The sequence below is a fragment of the Petaurus breviceps genome, unplaced genomic scaffold (genome assembly GCF_028583685.1).
Source record: "Petaurus breviceps papuanus isolate PSGF00001 unplaced genomic scaffold, PetGlider_PUasm1.0 76, whole genome shotgun sequence".
In the NCBI taxonomy this organism is placed as follows: Eukaryota; Metazoa; Chordata; class Mammalia; order Diprotodontia; family Petauridae; genus Petaurus; species Petaurus breviceps.
In genome coordinates, this window is record NW_027186473.1 from 14,355,863 (window position 1) to 14,375,866 (window position 20,004).

Sequence of the window (20,004 nt, forward strand, 5' to 3'; positions counted from 1 at the left end):
AATATAACCTCCAGAGAACAGAATTCTTTTGAACAAATTAGCTTTAATGCAGAGGGGGTCTGGAAAAATTCCAGTACCCTTGGTACGGGATGGTATCAAGGGAGGAGGAGATGACAGAGGCTTTGCTTCATGGGAAGGTCTTTGGAGAGCAGGCTTACCCCAGGGCTCAGAAAAAGGAACAGCTGCATTCTGAGGGATCCCCAATGACTGCGGGAATCGCCCCAGTATTTGGGCAAACTGTGAACCTCTGATAGTTCACATAGCCAAATCCCAACTGACTAGGTTAATTCAGCCACTGTTTCAGACTGAATAACTTCTGAGGCATTTATGGGGAGAGGACCATCTTGAGATATTTACGAGCATGCCCTCTCCACGCAGGCTAAGGACTGGAAACGATATAGCCCATCCTCTCCTGGAAGAGAGAAAGGGAATATTCTGCAAGGGATGGTGGGTATGGAGCCCATATCCTGGAACAATACCTCTACCTACGAGTTTCCTCCAATGAAACAAAGAGTTCCTAAAATGATAAACTCTCTTTGATAGTTTTGTTTTTCTGTCATTTTCAGCCATATCTGACTCTTGACCCCTTGTGGGGTTTTCTTGGCAAAGATATTGGGGTAGTTTGCCATTTTTCTTCTCCAGCTGGTTTTATATATAAGGAAACAGGCAAATGGGGGCGGCTAGGTGGCACAGTGAATAGAGCACTGGCCCTGGAGTCAGGAGGACCCGAGTTCAAATGTGACCTCAGACACTTAACACAAAAGTAGCCCTGTGACCTTGAGCAAGTCACTTAACCCCAATTGCCCTCCAAAAATGCAAAAAAAAAGTAAACAGGCAAACGAGGTTAAGTGACTTTCCCAGGGTCATATAGCTAGAGTCTGAGGCCAGACTTGAACTCAAAAAGAGGAGTGCCAGGCCTGGAACTCTATCCACTGTGCTACCTAGCTGCCCCTCTTGATAACTTAGTCATTTCTTTATAAGATAACAAGGACTACACTATATTATCCTCCCAGCCAACCCTCTCCCCAAGTCAGGTCATCACAACTAGCCTGGAATACTGCAATGACCTCTAAAATGATATCCTGATTTTCATTCTTTTCCCTTGACCTTTGTGAAGGCCACAGTTGAGGAAAAGGGGCAGAACTGAGAGCTTGGGATGGGTCCCATTAGTTGGAAGGCAACTCAAGGAGCAAACTGCTTGAACAGCAGTATTCTTTCTGAATTATGGATATCTGTCTCCCTGGGGATCTTGGCAAGGAGAGGTCCAATATTCAGAAGGAAGTGGGCCAGTGCACTGGCCAACTCCAAGTACATGAAACATGAAGTTGCTTCAGAAGCCGGGGGAAAGGGAAGACAGATGTCTATCCCCTGAGACCTGGAAAGTTATCTGGGATAATCAGCAGTTAGGGAACAAGAAGTTCTCTCTTTGGCAGTGTGCTATTTCTAGTATACTGTTAATTTCTTGAACTAGAAAGGAAATGGCCATGACATATAAGATTTTCCCATAGGAGCCCTCCTTCTTATACTCCAGGGTTTTCTTATTTTTCTTTCCCTTTGTAGGAATAAGCAAAAGGATTGGTGTTTCAAAATCTCCAAATATTTTTCATGCTTCGTTCCGTCTAAACTTAGGTCAGAATAGGAAATTCATCTTGGTTAGTGGGGTGGGGAAATCTTACCCTTTCTTTGATAAAACACTGATGCACTCAGTATACTCAGTGGTTTGTTTGTATATATTTCTGTCTCAGACATTTCCTAGCTGGGGCTGAACTAAACACTCGCCAGCAAAGGCTGGGCTGTAGGCTCCGTTTCTGGCCCCACCACAACAGCACTAGAGACCACAAGGGCATTGTTATCGTTCTGCTTTGAATTGATCTCTGCCCCCCCCCCCCTTTTCCATGCCCCATGCTGTTCTGCCCTCCTTCCCACATGGGGAGTTGGCAGGAGGACCCCTCAATGCTCAGGGGATATGCAGGGATTATTTAGAGAAGAATACAGCAGTGTTATACAGTTTAGAGGGGCTTGGGAACAGAAGTCCCTTTCACATCCCAAAGCTGGAGAGTTCAAGACATTATTATCATGAGAACAGGGAGTTAGCTAACTGACAACAGTCTTGCAAATAAGCACTTAAAATCTGCCAGCCTATGAAATCACTTTAATTCTCTGTCTGCCTTCAATTAGTATGGCGACAGCAAGAGGTCAGAAGGCAGCATTCTTTATTAGATGGACATCTTAAAGTGCACAGAGAAGAAAGCCACTTCGTAATTTTCATGCTACTTCAAAAAAAAGTGATGTAGTTTATCTCATGAAGACTGCAGAAAAGGTACCACCAACCTATATGGGTAGACGGGGTGTGATCTGTTCCTCTGCCTTGTTTCAACTTCAGAACAAGATTCTTCTCCCAGGTTAAGCTCTATCTAGTCACCTCTAATCTCATCATTTGTTGTTCAGTGGTCATCCCAGACTCTGGACTTACTTGGGGTTTTCTTGGCAAAAATACTGGAGTGGTTTGCCATTTCCTTCTCCAGCTCATTTTACAGATGAGGCAACTGAGGCAAACAGGGTTAAATGACTTGCCCAAGGTCACACAGCTAAGCCAGCAAGTGTCTGAGGCCAGATCTGAACTCAGGAAGATGAGTTTTCCTGACCTAGCTGCCATGGGGCTAACTCAAGCCTCAGCCATTATTCGCTCTGACTGGAGAGCTGGAGGGTGGAGGACCAAACTCTGCTCTACATCTGCTGCTCTGTCTGGTTTCAACTCCATGAAACAAGATACTCCCTGGTATTCCCCTTCCTGCCTCCTTTTCTGCATTGTCTCCCCCCATCAGATTGCAAACTCCTTGAGGGCAAGGGTTGTGTTTCTTTTTTTGTGCCTGGCACACAGTAGGCACTTAGTAAGTATTTATTGGAATGGATTGGATCCAGGGAGTTCTCTCTCATCAGTGAAATGTTCATTTCTCTATCCTTATCCCATGAAATGTAATTAATTCAATTGGACAGTATTCTAATCCCTCCTCCTCCAGTCTTCTCATGCCTGCGTATCAGATACAGGATCCCATCCTCGACCTCAGGGCTGGTATTACAGTGATAGGCTTATGAGTAGGTAGAAGGTGCTCAGCTGATGTAATCTCCATGTGGAAGACCCTGAGGTACCGCCTCCTGGAGAGGCCTGATGCTATCTAAAGGAGGTGCCTTTCTCCCCAAGCTGGAGCATGCAGAGCCGTCTGTAACTGGTGCCAGTCTGCTAACTATGTGATGAAGAGGAATATCTTTGATTGACTTTGGAGCTAGAACTGGAGCCATTTAAAAGCAGGGAAAGCCCTTGGGCTTGACCCAGCTTCAGTTCTCTGAGAGATGAGAAAGGGGAGACTGAAGTCTCTCACCTCAGGCTAATGTATGGTCCGTGAATATGAGGTTCTGTTCTTTGCCTCTGTGTTTACTTTTTTTTTTAAGACTGATGATGTCTATGACCTTCTGGTCTCAGATGGTCAAGTGGTGTCCATGGTACCATGGCTTAGCTGCCAGCCTCAGGGGTAGCTGGGGATGTGGATTGTTACAGTGGCTATACTGACACTGGATGTGAATTTACTGGAACTAATGCTATGCAGAAACTAGGTTAAGTTCAGCCCACTCTCCCCAGGGAATGAAAACACATAGAGGAGAGTGTGATCATGGGTCTTGGGTGGAGGGGGATGTTTGTACTTCTGTTTGTGCTATATTTTTGAAATATATTTTGGACAACTGCAAAGTACTATTTATAGAAATAAAGGAATAACTGGAGAAATATTCATTATTCATGACTGGACACCCCAGTGTAAGAAAAAATGACTCCACCTAATTAACTTCCAAATTTAGTACTATACCAAATGACCATAGGGAAAATCCTTTTATGGAATAATGACAAACTTTAGTTGGAGGAATAATAGATCAAGAATCTCAGGGGAAATACTGAAAAAAATTGGAATAAATAATATGAAAACTGTCTGACACTAGTTAAAAAATAAAAAAGGGCAGCTAGATGGTGCTGTGGATAGAGTGCTGGGCTTGAAGTCAGGAAAGATTAATCTTCTTGAGTTTAAATCTGGCCTCAGATACTTACCAGCTATGTGACCCTGGGCAAGCTACTGAACCCTGTTTGCCTCAGTTTCCTCATCTGTAAAATGAGCTGGAGAAGGAAATGTGGTAAACCACTCCAGTATCTCTGCCAAGAAAACCCCAAATTGGGTCATGAAGAGTCATACATGACTGAAGAATAACAACAATAAAGAAACAGAAAACAGATCAGTGGAACAAATTAGATAAGCAAGACCTAGAACCAATTGAGCAATATCCAAGTGGCCCATAAATCCAAGATCACAAATTGCTGGGGGAAGGAATTCTTACATACTCATGGGAAAGCTTGTTGGAAGACAGGCTTAAACCAGCATAAATGACATTATCTACATATAATATATCATTTCAAAAATTAGGAAAGTGGATGTCTGTATCTTCCACAAATATGGTTAGGAAGAGAACTGATGGACAAAGGACTGGGGAGATTACCAAAATTCTATTATGTAAAATCGAACACTTTTATTAATGAAATCAGTGAAGCCAGAATAAGAAAATATGAAGATTGGGGGAAAATAATCTTTGCATTCATCAGCTCTGATACAAGTCTGACACCTAAAATCTATAAGCAACTGAAATATATGAAAGTAATTCCCCCCCAAAAATGTTCAAAGGGGAAATGAACAGCTTTCAAAAATGCAAACTATTACAACATTCATATGAAAAATGTTTTAAAACATTAATAATGAAAAAAATGCAAACTGAGATACCCATTTATTTGGCAAAAATAGTAAAAGATGGAAAAATTCATTGTTGGAGAGGTTATGCCAACACATGGTAAACTGGTGAATTGGTACAATTCTTCTGGAAGACAACTTGGAATTATACAAGAAAAGTGGTATTGCCAGACCAAAAGGTCTAAGTCACTTCTCTGTGACTTCTCTAGTAGAATTTCAAATTGTTTTCCAGACTAGATGGATGAATTCATAGCTTCATCAGCAGTGTCTGTAAGTGTGCCTGTCTTCCCACATTTATAATATTTTAATCTTTATAGTTAATGAACTTTGCCAATTGGATGGATGTAAGTTTTTAAAACTTCTGAGTTCTCTTACTTTCATTATTAGTGACTTGGAACATTTCTTCATATAGTGACTCATTTTATACATGAGAAAACGGGGTCCAAGGAAGCAGTGTGACATTCTAAGGTCAGGAAGACAACGTTAAGTAGTAGATTCTGGCCCTCTGACTCCAAGTCTGGGGCTCAATCTATTTCATTGTTGTTATGAGGGTGTTTGACAAGCTTCTAATGATTGTTGGAATTCAACAATTCATAACTTAAGAAATATTAAGCCTCTGTTACCTGCAGGTAGGTCCTGATGCTAGAGATACAAAGGCAAAAAGGAAACAGTCACTGCCTTTAAAGAGTTTAATTCTATTGGGGACACAAAACATATACACCAAAAAGCAGTTAAGAAAATAAATCATTTGTTTGTTATTAATAGGAATCCCTCCTTAAGGAAATAATTCTGGCACTGCATTTGATGAATTCAGTCCCAATTTATAACATGTTATCACCAAGTTAGGAAAGCTTTACAAATGTCATGAGAAGAACAGAAATAATTTTTAATGTATCCTGGAACTCTTTAGAATTCACATTTATATAAAATTTCAGTAGAGAAGATACTATTAAAATAAGCACTTTTAGGTTTCTGATAAAGCACAGAAACGTTCTAAGAGACAGATACAAATTTTTTACAAGGCTTAAAGTACAACACAACCCTGATCCATCTATGTTTCTAATATGTCACTGTGAGGAAAAACTAACTTACCAATTTTTGCTTTTACAGTGGGTGAAACTAAGGTAGGTTAGAGTCTGTTTAAATCCTATTGTCTTTCTATTGACAGGGTTGGGGAAGGCCCCATCAGATCTAATTATTAGCCCTTCCTAGGTTTTACTTTAAAAGTCAACTCTATTACCTGTAAGTGGATTATTTCCTCTACTGATCTATTCAAATTTAGCTCAAGGTCCTCTGCTCTTACTACCCAACTGGGTCCGGGCTTGCCTTCAAGACGCACAGTCAGGTGGGACCAGTTTTGCTGACCCTAGAGAGCAGAACTTTGACCAACAAATAGAAGTTACAGGGAAACAGATTTTACCTAAACACAAAGAGGAAACCTCCTAGCAACCAGAGCTGTCCTTAACTCTCAGAGCTGCTACACCAGTAGGTAGAAAATTCCTGTCACCCAAGGTCTCCAAACAGAAGTAGATGGTCAGTTTCTGAGAGTCATGTAGAGAGGGTACAGATTTCTAGTGGGGATCAGACTGGATGATCTCAAAGGTCCCTTCCAACTTTGGGATTCTTTCTATGAAATGGTACAAAGACGTGGCGTCCTTACGCCAGATACAGAGATACAGATACAGAGTTCAGACAAATTGGCAAAAATCCCCAAATTTAGATTTAATTCTGATAACATATTTAAGGGAAAAACACCAAACAAAAGTACAAAAATGAGAGAAGAATAGTAGGAAAGCATTATGATCAAGGTGGGGGAAGGGGATGAAACAAGTGGAAACTTCCTGACATTAAATAAGAGGAAATGCTAACAGTGAGGCTAATTACAGAATATAGCCATCTGCCAAAGGAGGTCACTGAGGGAACTCCCACAGGTAGGGTGGGCTCAACAGCTGTAACTAGACTTGGGGGATTTCATCTGAAAGCCCCTAGGTCCACACAAAAAGACATGAGGTGAAAAAAGTAAGACAGTAGTAGGCTTTGGTTACAAAGCAGGATGATAGGTAAGGTTTTATGATATTATTTTCAAGTTCTGATGCCCTTATATAACAGTTTCCCTGGGAAAGGTACTTTTAGTTTGAGTGAAGCATGTTTTGGATAGGACAATGGTAGGTGGTCATTCATATCTGCCATATGCAAGGAAACATACCGGCTCATAGGTTGTGGGAGACTCAAACCATCTTATAGGAGGTTCAATTTAAAAGGGAAGAGAAATGTCAGTCAACAGGCATTTATTAGGTACCTACTATGTACAAGGCTAAATGCTGGGGACCCAAAGGTGTACAAACAAGCTATACAAAGGATAAAGTGGAGACAATTAACAAAGGGAAGGTCCTAGAATTAAGGGGGATTGGGAAAGGCTTCCTGTGGAAGGCGGGATTTTCGGCGGGACTTGAAGGAATCCAGGGAAGCTGGGAGGTGGAAAGGAGGAGAGAGAGCATTCCAGGGATGAGGGATGGGAGGATCCCATGTGAGGAACAGCAAGGAGGTCAGTGCCACTGGATCCTAGAGCAGATGGGGGTGAGTAAGATGGGTGTGAGAAGACTGGAAAGGTGGAAGGTAAAAGAGGCAACAAGGAGCAGGAAACGTATCATATTTAATATTAAGCAGCTTGGTGGTCTAGTGGGAAGATGATCTGGGTTCCAAACCTAGCTCTGCTATTTAATAATAATATTTAACTTAATTAATAAAATTTAATAATAACAAATAGCATTTATGTAGTGCCTGTTACGTGCCTAGCATTATGCTACACACTTTTTACAAATATCTTATTTGAGGCTCTCAATAACTCTGAGAGGTAGGTGCTGTTATTATCCCCATTTTATAGTTCAGGAAACTGAGGCAGCAGAGGTTAAGTGACTTGCCCAGGGTCACAGAGCTAGTAAGGCTTTTGAGGCCAGATTTCAAGTTAGGACTTCCAAATTCCAGGCCCAGTACTCTAACCACTGCCCCACTTAGCTTCCTTTTAACCCACTTAGATCCTTTTAGTTGGAAGGGAGGGTGTGCTGAAGGGTAAATATTGTGAGTTGGAAATTTAGAAAAATAAACAGAAGTCAGATTCTAGAGGGCCTTGAATGCCAGTGTCAGGAATCTGAATTTTCTTTAGTAGGGAGTCAGGAACTGTTCAAAGTTATCAAACAGGGCAGCAACACGACCAAAGCAGTGTTTCAAGAAAGATTACTTTGGTGGAGAGGTGCAGGATGGATTGCAGAAGACACAAGATACAGGGAAGTCACTCAGAGGATTGCAATAATTCAGCTGATGGGGCCTGAAAGACTGGTAGCCATGGAAACAGAAGGAAAGGGATGGATTTAGTAGGAATTTATGGTCCACCAAGGCTAAATGGCTTCCTCCAGGTCACACATATAGTACAGGGTGCAGATGTGCCAGGATTTGAATCCAGGCCTTCTATTATGCCTTCTACTAAAATGCAGTTATCTCCCAGGTGTCTTCATTCTCAGTGCTTTCATTATGCTCCTTCTGCCTCTCCTGGGGGAGGTTCACAGGGAAGATTTGGGATGTCATCAGGTATAAGGGGTTCTCAGACCAAAACTGGTCTATGACTCAGATAAGTCCTGGGGATTTACCCAAGGCACAAAGAGGTGAAGTAACTGGCCCAGGACCACACAGGGAAGGTGGATTTGACTCCAGGTCCAGCACTCTATGTACCACTCCATATTTACTTTATATTATAGTCACACTGAGGAATAAAACTCTTTTCTGAGAACAGCATTTGTGGGAGAGGAGACAAAAAGCCCCAAGGAGTACCATCTAGAGGAAAGGGGAGAGAATGCCGGCAAAGACATTACCTGGGGCTGGCCCTGCTGTCCCAGGTTTCAAACTCTGACCCTCAGGCTTGGCTAGGGCTATGCTACAGGCCCTGGGGATCCCTTTCTTTTAACTGTAGGCCTATTGGACACCCACTAACAAGCAGGCCTTTCTATTGCACCTGACAACTCTTTGTGGGCATTGTGTCAGGAGGTGCCGGTAATTTCAGGATTATTCTAAACAAGTGGGTTGTTAGAAGATTACTGACTCCTAAATCCTTTGCTGTCCTTTGGATCTGAATTATGTTTCCCATACAACACACTGGCATGGACTGACTTTCCAGCCTGAATGAAACCGGGGTATAAAACACTTAAGATTTCCAGGGAGAAACAGTTTCTGCAGGGCTGATTCAGGAATTATTCCTCTTCTTAAAAGAAAAAATGGAGTTGAATTGATTTAAGGTTGGGGGAGGAGAGAAGAAGAATTGTCAGCTTCCAGAGAACTGGATAAAAACACTGCCAAATTTTTTGTCCAAGGAAGAAATTTGCAGTTGTTCCCAGGCAAATTTCTAAGGCCAGGAAACATGTAGCATCTGATGGTGGGGCATAGGTCACTCGACTGAACTAGGATTTAATTTCCAGATCAGTCGAAAGCCTGTGGGGAGAGCCAGCAGTTGGCTTAACTGCTTGAATGGCTGTCCAATTAAGGAGTCCATTTCTCCCCATGTTTATTGGTATTTACATGCTTAAAAGCAGGTTTTAGAGCGGAATTTTCAGAGCAGAAGTATGATACAGACATTTATCAGGACAGTTCTTGCAATTAAGTCTGACTCATGTGATGCCCAGCATGGTGCACTGGAATGAGAGCTGGACAAGGACTGAAGGAACTTAATCAGCCTCTCTCAGTAACTTGCTGACTGCCTTGAGCAAGCCACTTAGTTTGTCCAGGTCAGTTTTTATCCTCTCTAAAATGAATGGAATTAGATGAGACGGCCTTAAAGGTCCCTCTCCCAGGCTTTAAGATTCATCTGATAGGATGAGATCCTATGATGCTTTAAAAAATGCTATTCTTTTTTTTTTTTATTGCAAACAATCATTAACAAGCATTTTAATTAAAAAAAAAAAAAGCCACCGAGGAATCCTGCATGAGGAACTGCCTAACTTGGGTTAGGAACAATGTTTTTCTTTCTCACACTCCCCCTCCCCCTCCAATCCGATATAGTGCCAAATCTGGTCATTTCTAATGTGAGAACATGTCCCCTTTCTCCATTCATAGGACCATCACCCTGGTACCCTGGTAGCTCTTATCATCTCAAACCTGACCTTTGGTAATAGGCTCCCTGTCTCAAGTCTCTCCCCACTGGGGTCCTTCCTCTAATTGGTTATCATAATGACTTTCCTAGAAAGGTGCAGGTCTGATCATGTCACTTTCCCACCCCCACCTTACCCCTACTCAATAAACTCTAGTAGCTTCTTGGTCACCTATAGGATCAAGTGGAAAATGCTTTATTTGGCTTTTAAAGCCCTTCATAATCTGCTCTCCTCTCCCTATCCCCCTTTTCTGGTCTTCTTACACTTGACATTCTACAAGTGCCTATATACATCATTCTGTCTCTTGATGCCATCTCAAAGCTGTCCCCCATGCTAAAGGCATGATGATGATCTTCCTCTGCCTTCTGGCTCATCTCTCATCCCATCTTCTAGAACAGGCTTTTCCTGGTCCCATCCACCTCCATCTACGTCCCTTCCCCACCAACCCTTCTATTTATCCTGTACACAGCCACTATCTGCAGAATTATTATATATTCTCTTATTAGAATGTAAGCTTCTTGAGGGCAGGCACTATATCCCTAGCACTTAGCATCATGCCTGGGACTTAGTAGGTACTTAACAGATGCTTGTATTGACTGCTTGATACAGCGTCCCAAAAGTCTTAGTGTAGTTTTAAGCTCTACTTAAGGCTTTAGAGACACCCTGTATATTAAGTTCAACATGGCACTATTACTGTTTGTGTCTTATGACACTTTATGACTCTCATCTTTTAAGAGTAATGATGGAGAAAACATAGCTGGGAAGACATATTGAAAATAGGAACCTAGAGCAAAAAAGTTTCCTCCAAAAGCCAGTGGGATCTTGGGCTTCATTAATGAGCATCACATCCAGAACAAGGGGGTTAATATTTTCCCTGTACTGAGACTATCCTCAAAAACATGCCAAACACTGTACTTCCACACCCACCGACAAGCCAGAGGTCACTGAGATGAGGATTATATGAGAAACACTCTTGGGAGCTGGGGTGGGGTAAAGGGCCATGATGGCTCTCTTCAAGTATCTGATAGGTGGCCATATGGGAAAGAAATTAGCTTTATTCTGTGTGGTTTCAGAGAGGTGAACTGGGACCAGAGAGGAGAAGTTATAGAGAGGAAGACTTGGTGGTTGATAGAAAGGAAAAACCATTAGGACTGTCTGGAAAAAACCAGAGTGAGTTATGTGATGGGGCAGTGCATTTCCTCCTCACTGGTGGTGCTCAAGAAGAGGAAGGACAGTCAGTTACTTGCCAAGGGGACTTGTGCAAGGCTCTGAGGTAGTCACTGGGGATACAAAGTCAATGAAATGGTGTCTGCCAAAGCGCTTCTATTTAACTGGAGGGAAGGGAGGGATGCATGGAGGCAGGTAAGTAACTATAAGATCATGCCGAGAAGGGAAATTCAGGCAGCAGTTTTTTACTTGGCTCCGGAAGTTTCTTCCAAATCTAACATTTTCTGTTCACACAGTGATACGCAGTGAAAGGGATCATATCCCAATCACATTTAGGTGGACACTGACATGACTATAACACACTTCCAGGAAAGAGTCACGACCAGCATCCTGTCTGAAGAGACCACCCCTATTTCATATGTCTATGGAGATTCAAGGTTGACATAGCAACCTGCATGGTAGGCAGAACAGTATTATTATCCTCATTTTTCAACTGAGGAAACTGAGGTTAAGAGTGGTTAAATAATCTGCCCATGGCCATATGACTAATGCATGCTAGACTGGGGATTTGACCTCACTTTTCCTGCCTCTGAGTCTGGCATTCTTTTCACTACTGTTCCATTAGACTTTGAGCTCCTCTATGCGAGGGGCTGTCTTTGTCATTCTTTGTATCCTCAGGGCTTTGCACGGTGCCTGGTATACAGCAAGCACTTCATAAATGGTCACTGCCTATCTCCTAAGCACTATGAAATACATCCCTCAATACATGCAAAGATGGTCACTATTTGAAAGCTATGGGGGCAGAGGGTAGGGCAGGAGAGAGAGAGAGAGAGAGAGGGAGGAATACAACATGCAAGTACAATTTGCCTATTTCAGTTCAGCTGATGTCAAGACATGGTGACATGATGACATTTTTGCCCTACAGACTCCAGCTTAATTTTTATTTAGTACATTCATGGTTACAGTCTCTACTGCTGCTTTTGGCAGATCATCCCAGACATTAATCAGACTGCATAACTGAATTTCTCCTGTTCTTTCTCTGTGTTTGCCCCTTCATAAGCTTGTGCCTTCTAGCTATCTGCGATGGTCACAGGCTCAACAGTTCTCAGAACTGTTTACTCCAAATCCCTTCCCTTTGTCCATCTGTAGTTCACAGAATCTTTCTCATCATTTCTTCCAATTATGACCTCCTAGTCTTATTAGTCTAACATTAGTCCTATTGCCTAACACTCACTATCCCCACCCCACATCCCCCTCCTCCCATTTCTGAAATTTTCTAGTGTCTCCCTAGGGTATAAACTGACAGAGAGAGTGCCAATCTCTGGTATGGTACTTACTTAAGGCAATCTAGGAGGGGAATCTGTTTTCCCCAATCTGTGGACTGGGGAAAAGAGAACTGAACTTCTTTCCTTTTTTTTTTTTGAACTTCTTTCCTTAACCAGAGACTACTCTTGGGTGTTCCAGAAATAGGATCCTAATACTGGACATGACGCTCCAGGCTGTGGCCCTACCAATCTTTTTTTCCCATGGGTCCAAGGACAATAAAGCAATAAACTTGGAAAACTGAGTGGTCAAACCAGGGTGCTAAAAAGGACTGGGAGTCTATGGGCATCCTTGGCCTGGACAACCCCATTGCAAATGGGGGTTCTCCTGAGGAGAGAAAGCAATAATAACTATTCCACTCAATTGGCTTATGAGTAAGGTAAAGAGGAAGAGGAAAAATGCCAAGTGTCTATTTGCTAAATGGTAAATGATCATATGTGGTAGCTACATGGCATAGTGGATAGAATGCTGGGCCTGGAGTCATCTTCAAGTCAAGAAGACTCATCTTCTTGAGTTCAAATTTGACCTCAGACACTTGCTAGCTGTGTGACCCTGGGCAAGTCATTCAACTCTATTTGCCTCAGTTTCCTCATCTGTAAAGTGAGTTGGAGAAGGAAATGGCAAACCATTCCAGTATCTCTGCCAAGAAAACCCCAAATGGGGTCATGAAGAGTTGGACATGAGTGAAAAACAACAAAAACAACAAGCTGTATCCCTAAGAGATCAAAGAAAAGGGAAAAGGACCTATTTATAGAAAACTATTTATAGCAGCTCTTTTTGTGGTGGCAAAGAATTGGAAATGGAGGGGATGCCCAATCAATCGGGGAATGACTGAACAAGTTGTGGTTTATGATTGTGATGGAATATTATTATAGTATAGGAAATGATGAGCAGGATGATTTCAGAAAAACCTGGGAAGACTTACATGAACTGATGCTGAGTGAAGTGAGCAAAACCAGAACATTGGACACAGTAACAACAATATCGTAACGATGATCAGCAGCGAAAGACTTAGCTAGTCTCATCAAGATGATGATAAAGACAATTCCAAAGGAGCCATGATGAAAATTGTCATCTACCTCCAGAGAGGAAATTGATGAACTTTAAGTGCAGATTGAAGCAAACTTTTAAAACTTCCTTTATTTTATTATTATTATTTTTTTTTTGGTCTGTGTTCTTTTGGAATGTGACTTATATGGAAATATATTTTTCATGACTTCAGTGTATAATCCATATCAAACTTCTTGCCTTCTCAGGGATAGGAAAGGTGTGGGAGGGAAGGAGATAATTTGGAGAATTTGTGCAACCTTCTTTTCCCATGAGGTCTTTAAACAAAGGCTTCAAACATGTGGGAATATCGTTGAGGGGATTTCTGTTCAGTTATGGGTTGGACTGGATGGCCTCAGAGGTCTCTTCTAACCCGGAGATTGTAATTGTGTGGAGTGGTTTCAACTTGCAACTTTAGACATGCAGAAGACATTCATTCTATTTTGAAGAATGCCCTGGGGGGATACTTCTCTTTTCCAGCCAAGCTGTTAGGGTTTCTAAGCTATAGGAGCTAAAATTAAATAGTCTGGGACAATAACCACCCAAGCAGTTGTGGTCTTCTTCATGGGATTTTAATTTTATTTTCATGTGAAAATTTTTCTCACGCAAGAATTGGGTTGCCCAGAATAGGATGATTAGATCGTCTCTCAAGCCAATGACTATATGGAGGAATTTCTATTAAGCTTTGACCCTTGTTTTTTCACACACTAACTAGGCTCTTTATTCTCGGGACAGAACAGCTTTCAATTAGGCACCTTACAGCTGCACATCTGTATTCTGGAACAGTCAAAATGACCTGGTGAAACCACTAGCAAATTAAGAAATTCACTTACATATGACTTACTCCCAAATAAGTGACCCAAAACATGTGAAGGTCAGTACTTTGTGATGACTATTCCCCTAGAAAAGACTAGGGGGTCATTCTAAAAGTTAGCTCTCTTAAAATTATTAATTTTGGGTAAACATGCATACACGCAGGTCTGGGTTCTCAATAATAATAATACCTGATATTTATGTATTGCTTTAGGGTAGGGGTTATTAACTTTTTTATGTGAGTCTGTAATGGTAATGGTAATTTGAAGATAATCCCTGTCCCTTAAAAGACCTAAGGGAATTTGAAGATCTTCCCTTCACCCTAATAGGCTGAATGTAATCACATGGAGCTGGTGGTGGGAGGAGTTTGCTAAAGAGTAGAGCAGAGCCCACAGGAAGCTGGGAGTCAGAGCAGTTAGAGCTGGAGGGAGGAGAGGACACACTCAGGGAAACAGCTAGGTTTGTGTTTGTTTCCCCTCTGCTGTGACAGCTAGATTTGTGAGTGTTTTGTTTGTGAGAAGGCTAAAGGATGGTGTGGCTCTCTGCTATGCCATGTTGTATAGCTTCTTTGTTGCTATGATAGATTTGGTTTCCTGGTGTTGGGATTTGGTTGTCTGGTGTCGGAATAAATGTTTTTCTTCTGTCTTCTATATGGAGAGTCTGTTATATTTTGCAATTAAGACCTATGCCAGCATATTCACAGTCACCATTGGTGCTGTGGATATTGATTGGCACTACAGCATCATAAGTCCCCCTGGAAGTCTAGTGAAGTCTATGAATCCCTTTCTCAGAATCTTATTTTCAGTTGCCTAAACTCAAGTCCAAAGGAAATCAATTATAATGAAATAGATATGGAGCCCATGTTAAGAATCCTGCTGAAAGGACTGCATGATTACTTTAAAAGAAAGTTTTCTTGATCTTTTTTTTGTTTGGCTTTTTCATCAATGTCTTATTCCCAATGACTCTCTCCTGTTCCTCAATATAACCTTCCCTTGAAATAAAGCAGCACAGTTAAATAAAACAAATAAACACATTGGAAATGTCTGGCCACATCCATTCCATCCTGCATCTATATTCCAGTCCCTTTCTGCTGAGGGGAAAGAAGTATCTCATGCCTTCAGTCTCCTGAAAGGACCACAGGGCAGCACTGATCAGAGTTGTAAAGTCTTTTGATGCTGTTTTTTGGGACACGATTGTGGCTATCACTGCAGCATTCTTTTTTTTTTTTGGAGGGTAATTATTGGGGTTAAGTGACTTGCCCAAGGTCACACAGCTAGTTTTGTGTTAAGTGTCTGAGGCCAGATTTGAACTCAGGTCCTCCTGACTCCAGAGCTGGTGCTCTATTCACTGCGCCACCCAGCCACCCCATGCAGCATTCTTTACATGCATTATCTTTTGGAGGCTTTACAATGACCCTTAGAGGTAGGTGCTACTTGAATGATTATTCCAGTGTTGCAGAGGCTCAGAGATGTAAAATAGCTTGCCCATAGTCACACAGAGAGTGCTAGAGACAGCCCTTGAAGCATGTGTTTTTTTACTCTAGCCCTCTTTGCTTTGCTGTTCTTCAGTTGTTTGACTCTTCTGACTCTTTGTGATCCTTTGTGGGAAAGATACTGGAGTGTTTTGCCATTTTCTTCTCCAGATCATGTTACAGATCAGGAAACTGAGGCAAACAGGGTTAAGTGACTTGCCCAAGGTCACACTGTAAGTGTCCGAGGTCAGATTTGAACTCAGGAAGATGAGTCTTCTTAGCTCCATACCTGGCACTCTATCCACTGTCCCACCTCAATGCCCCCTGTGCATTATAATAGTCTCTTTCTACTTCCTCCAGTTTTTGAAAAGGGCATATTGAATGCAGAATACATAGAATTAGTTTCAAAAGTAAACTCTCATGAGAAAACACACACCCCTCCTTTTGTTGAGAGGTGGTGGTAGAGGATGTGGAATACTGCATATATAGTCAGGCTTGGCTGAGTGCTGATTAGTTTTGCGTAAGTGTTCTTTTTTTCTTCCTTTCCTGTCTGTTATAAGACAATGCTCACTGGGATAGCTAACTAGGGGAATGAGAGCTAGGAATATGTTCAGGAATAAATGAGATTTAAAAACAAAAGGAATCAATACAATTTTTTTAAAGCTAAAAAGTAAACACTCAGAATCTTTTTTTTTTGGGGGGGGGGTGGTCATTTTAAATTGGTCATTCTTTTGCCATGTTATTCTTATGTCCTTGACTCAGCTACTCAGCTAGACCAACAAAATATCAAGTTGCTGATACAATCTTTACCATAGATCATGAACCCCCATAAAAACTAGCAGTCATGAAGAAGTTCAGAAGAAGTCCAGCAACACAAAAATGAAAATGATTAAAACTGTTCATTAGAGTCAAAAGATAAAGGGCCTCAAATTAAAGATTTGCAAAAGTTCTCTGATTCACCAGTGCAGTTCGGCTTTTATGTTTCAAAACAGGAAATCTCTGGCCAGACACTTTTCATCCTCTCTAAAGCACAGCCCAGCTAAGTGTAGCACAACAATTTAAGAGTGTAAAAATGCAGTCCAGGCATCTGTGCTGATGAACAACAACAAAAATCATTTGAATGGGAAGGGAAAAAGCATTTATTTATAAAGCACCAATCCTGTGTTACTTTACAGTTATTATGTCATTTAATTCTCACAACAACCCTGGGAGGGAGGTACTGGCATTATTCCCATTTTACAGTTGAAGAAACTGAGGCAAACAGAGGTTAAGTAAATTGCCCAAGGTCACACAGCTAATAAGTGTCTGAGGTCGTATTTGAACTTAGGTTTTCCTGACTTGAGACCCAGAGTTCTATCCACTGTGCTACCCAACTACATGGATTTAACAAACCATAAAGACCAAGACAGACTAATACAAAGATATTAAAACCGGTTATAGAGCAGTCATGTGAACAGCTTCAACACATATTTCTCTTTTAAAATAAATGTTTTATATACTTGATATATAATAATAATTATAATAATATAGCTAACACATATAGCACTATGTACCAGGCACTATGCTAAGTGTTTTACAATTATTTGTATTATATTGTATTGATCCTCACAACCATAGGAGGCAAGTGCTATTATTCCCATTTTACAGATGAGGAAAGTAATATGTACAGAGGTTAGGTGATTTGTCCAAGGTCACACAGCTAATAAATGTCTGAGGTCACATTTGAACTCAGATCTTCCTGACTCAGGGCTCTGTTCACTGTGCTACATACCTATATGGATTTAAGAAACCATAAAAACCAAGACAGACTAATACAAAGATACTAAAAATGGTTATAGGACAGTCATGTGAATAGCATCAACTCATATTTCTTTCTTAAAATAAATACTTAACTTAAAAAATTTAGTAGTAGTATAATTAATTTAAAAATTTTAATATATCAGATTAAAAAAAAAGAATTATGGAATTGAACCCTAAGTAAAATCTGAACTATTTAAATTTGGACAATGAAAGAGAAAATGTGCTTACATACACATGTGTATATGTGTATAGACATGATGTAAACTTTAGCAAAATAATAATAAAAGGTTGTTTACAGACTGTTTTCTCTTGTCTTTGTAACCCTAAGCTCCTAGTCCAGCACCTAGTATGTAGGGGGACTTATTAAGTATGTGCTGAATTAAATTGATGACTCTGAGGTTACACAAGCAGGTTGGAAAAGAGCCAAGATAAGAACTGTATAGACAAATACATGCGTGTGTGTGTATGTGTGTGTGTGTGTGTGTGTATTTTAAAATCTGAGTAACAGTACTTTACTAATTACATGGTGAAAATACCCTTTTCCCCTTTTAAAAAAGAACGCTAAGATGGGAGGTTAGAGTCAGAGCTGAGAAAAAACCCCCAGTTTTCCACTCCAGGAATTGTGCATGTCCTTGGAATAGCAACTTCATGTCTCCAAATTTGGAGAGCCCTACAGCAATCAAGGCAGGTGGTCAGTACACAGTATTGTGGGATTATTTCCCATTTACATATGTGGAACAAATAACAAGCTGGTGGATATGGTTTCAGGAAAGAACCTCTGAACAAAGCAATTTCCTGAATTCTCCTGGGCCTTGAATTTGGAGGCCAATAGTCTCTTCTGGCTAGAATGCTGCCTCCCATGGAATCCCAGAACATTACAAATGGTTCTGGGTAAAATTCCCCATGCATTTCCCTTCAAATTAATGCACACAGACTGTAGCTCTGGTCCCACAGGTTATGGCTGAGACAGAAAACAAACAACTCTTCCTCCCCTGAAAAGGAAAGCAAGGGGAGAAATCGTGTCCTCAATTTTTTTTTTTTTGGGGGGGGGAGGGGATCTGAGGCAAAAGGATGAATCTAGAACTACTAGTCATCTATTAAGAAATTTAAAAAAAATTCCAAAAAAAAACTATTAAGAACTTTTTAAACACCCCCCCCCCGAAAAGAAAAAGAAACTCATTCTATGGAGGTTAGGAAGGCATATTAGTTGGTAAACAAAAAATTTACTGAGAAAGAGGTTCTTGAAAAAATACACATGCCAACCAAGAACTCTGCCATCACATTGAAAGGGGGAAAAAGAGATTGCCCTTACAAGCCTGTAGTTCTAAAAACAAGGATAGAAGAGACACTTTCAAAAGGGGAAATTCCAGAGGAAAACAGTATCTACATGTTACCAACCCCATCCCTTTTACAACCAGCCAAATCCTTTTAGGAAAGTAATTTGATGTTCCATGTTCAATGGTGGTTCCTCTTTGTAGAGAGTTAGGGAAGAGCTGGGAAGTAGAGTTTATTTTTTCAGGTAAAGCTCAAGTATAAGGGTCTGCTTTGGGTGAACCAGAACATGCTTTCCCCCAGGAGTTCCAAGGTCCCAGGCTGGCCTGAAGGAGAAAACTTTCAAAATAAAGAATTACAACACAGAAATGGGGATAAACAACATAGTGAGCCTCCCTCCTTCAACCTTTTCCTACTTAAGTAAACAATTATCACCAAGCCAAAGGGAAATGGTAGAGAAAAAAAAAAGTTCTTTCATAAAATTAAGAAAGAATATGAAGGGAAAATTTGGAAATAAAAAAAGAGGAAAAATGGAAAGGAAGAAACTACACAAAAGGCTTCAAAATGTGCTTTCCAATTGATGACAGAAAAGGAAATCACATCCTCTGATCTGAGGTTATTAAAAATACTTTGCATATTTTTTGGGTGGCCAGAGTTGAAAATTCTCCTGGAGAAAATGAGGCACAAGCCACAGGCTGTCTTGTTGCAGGTCATGAAGTCAAAAGTGAGATGGAATCAAAAGATCTGGAATCCAGGTACATGACTCTCTACTTCCATCTTAATATAGAAATCCTTGTAATAAAATATGATGGGAGACAGAATCTCGGTTACCCAATTGAAAGGCCATCTGGAGGACAGATGTGCAGTTAGAAGAAAAAATTGCAACACAAGGGGCTAAAATGGCAACCATGACCCACTCCCCATTCTGGGAAGTCCCTAAATGACTAGGCATTGGGTCACTCCTATATTCTCCAGATCCCAATTTGAACAAGGAGAGGATGCTGCCGATGGGATACTTCAGCTTTCTGAGATGGAAAAAGAGAGTGGGAATCTTCCTTATACAACAGGGACAGGTCACAGAAGGCTTCTTGGAGATGGTGAGGTTCTACATGACCCAGGGAAGGCCTGGTGATACCAGCATCACATTACAATATGTGAAAAAATGATGTCATTCTCCCTTGTTGAATATCCC

The 20,004-nt window shown here is 41.0% G+C and overlaps 1 protein-coding gene across 2 annotated transcripts in view; it reads right to left on the reverse strand.

Annotated features, from left to right (window-relative positions):
• The window catches only part of IGFBP7 (insulin like growth factor binding protein 7), an 85,175-nt gene that overhangs the window by 11,608 nt on the left and 53,563 nt on the right, over nt 1–20,004 (reverse strand). The window lies entirely within an intron of this gene.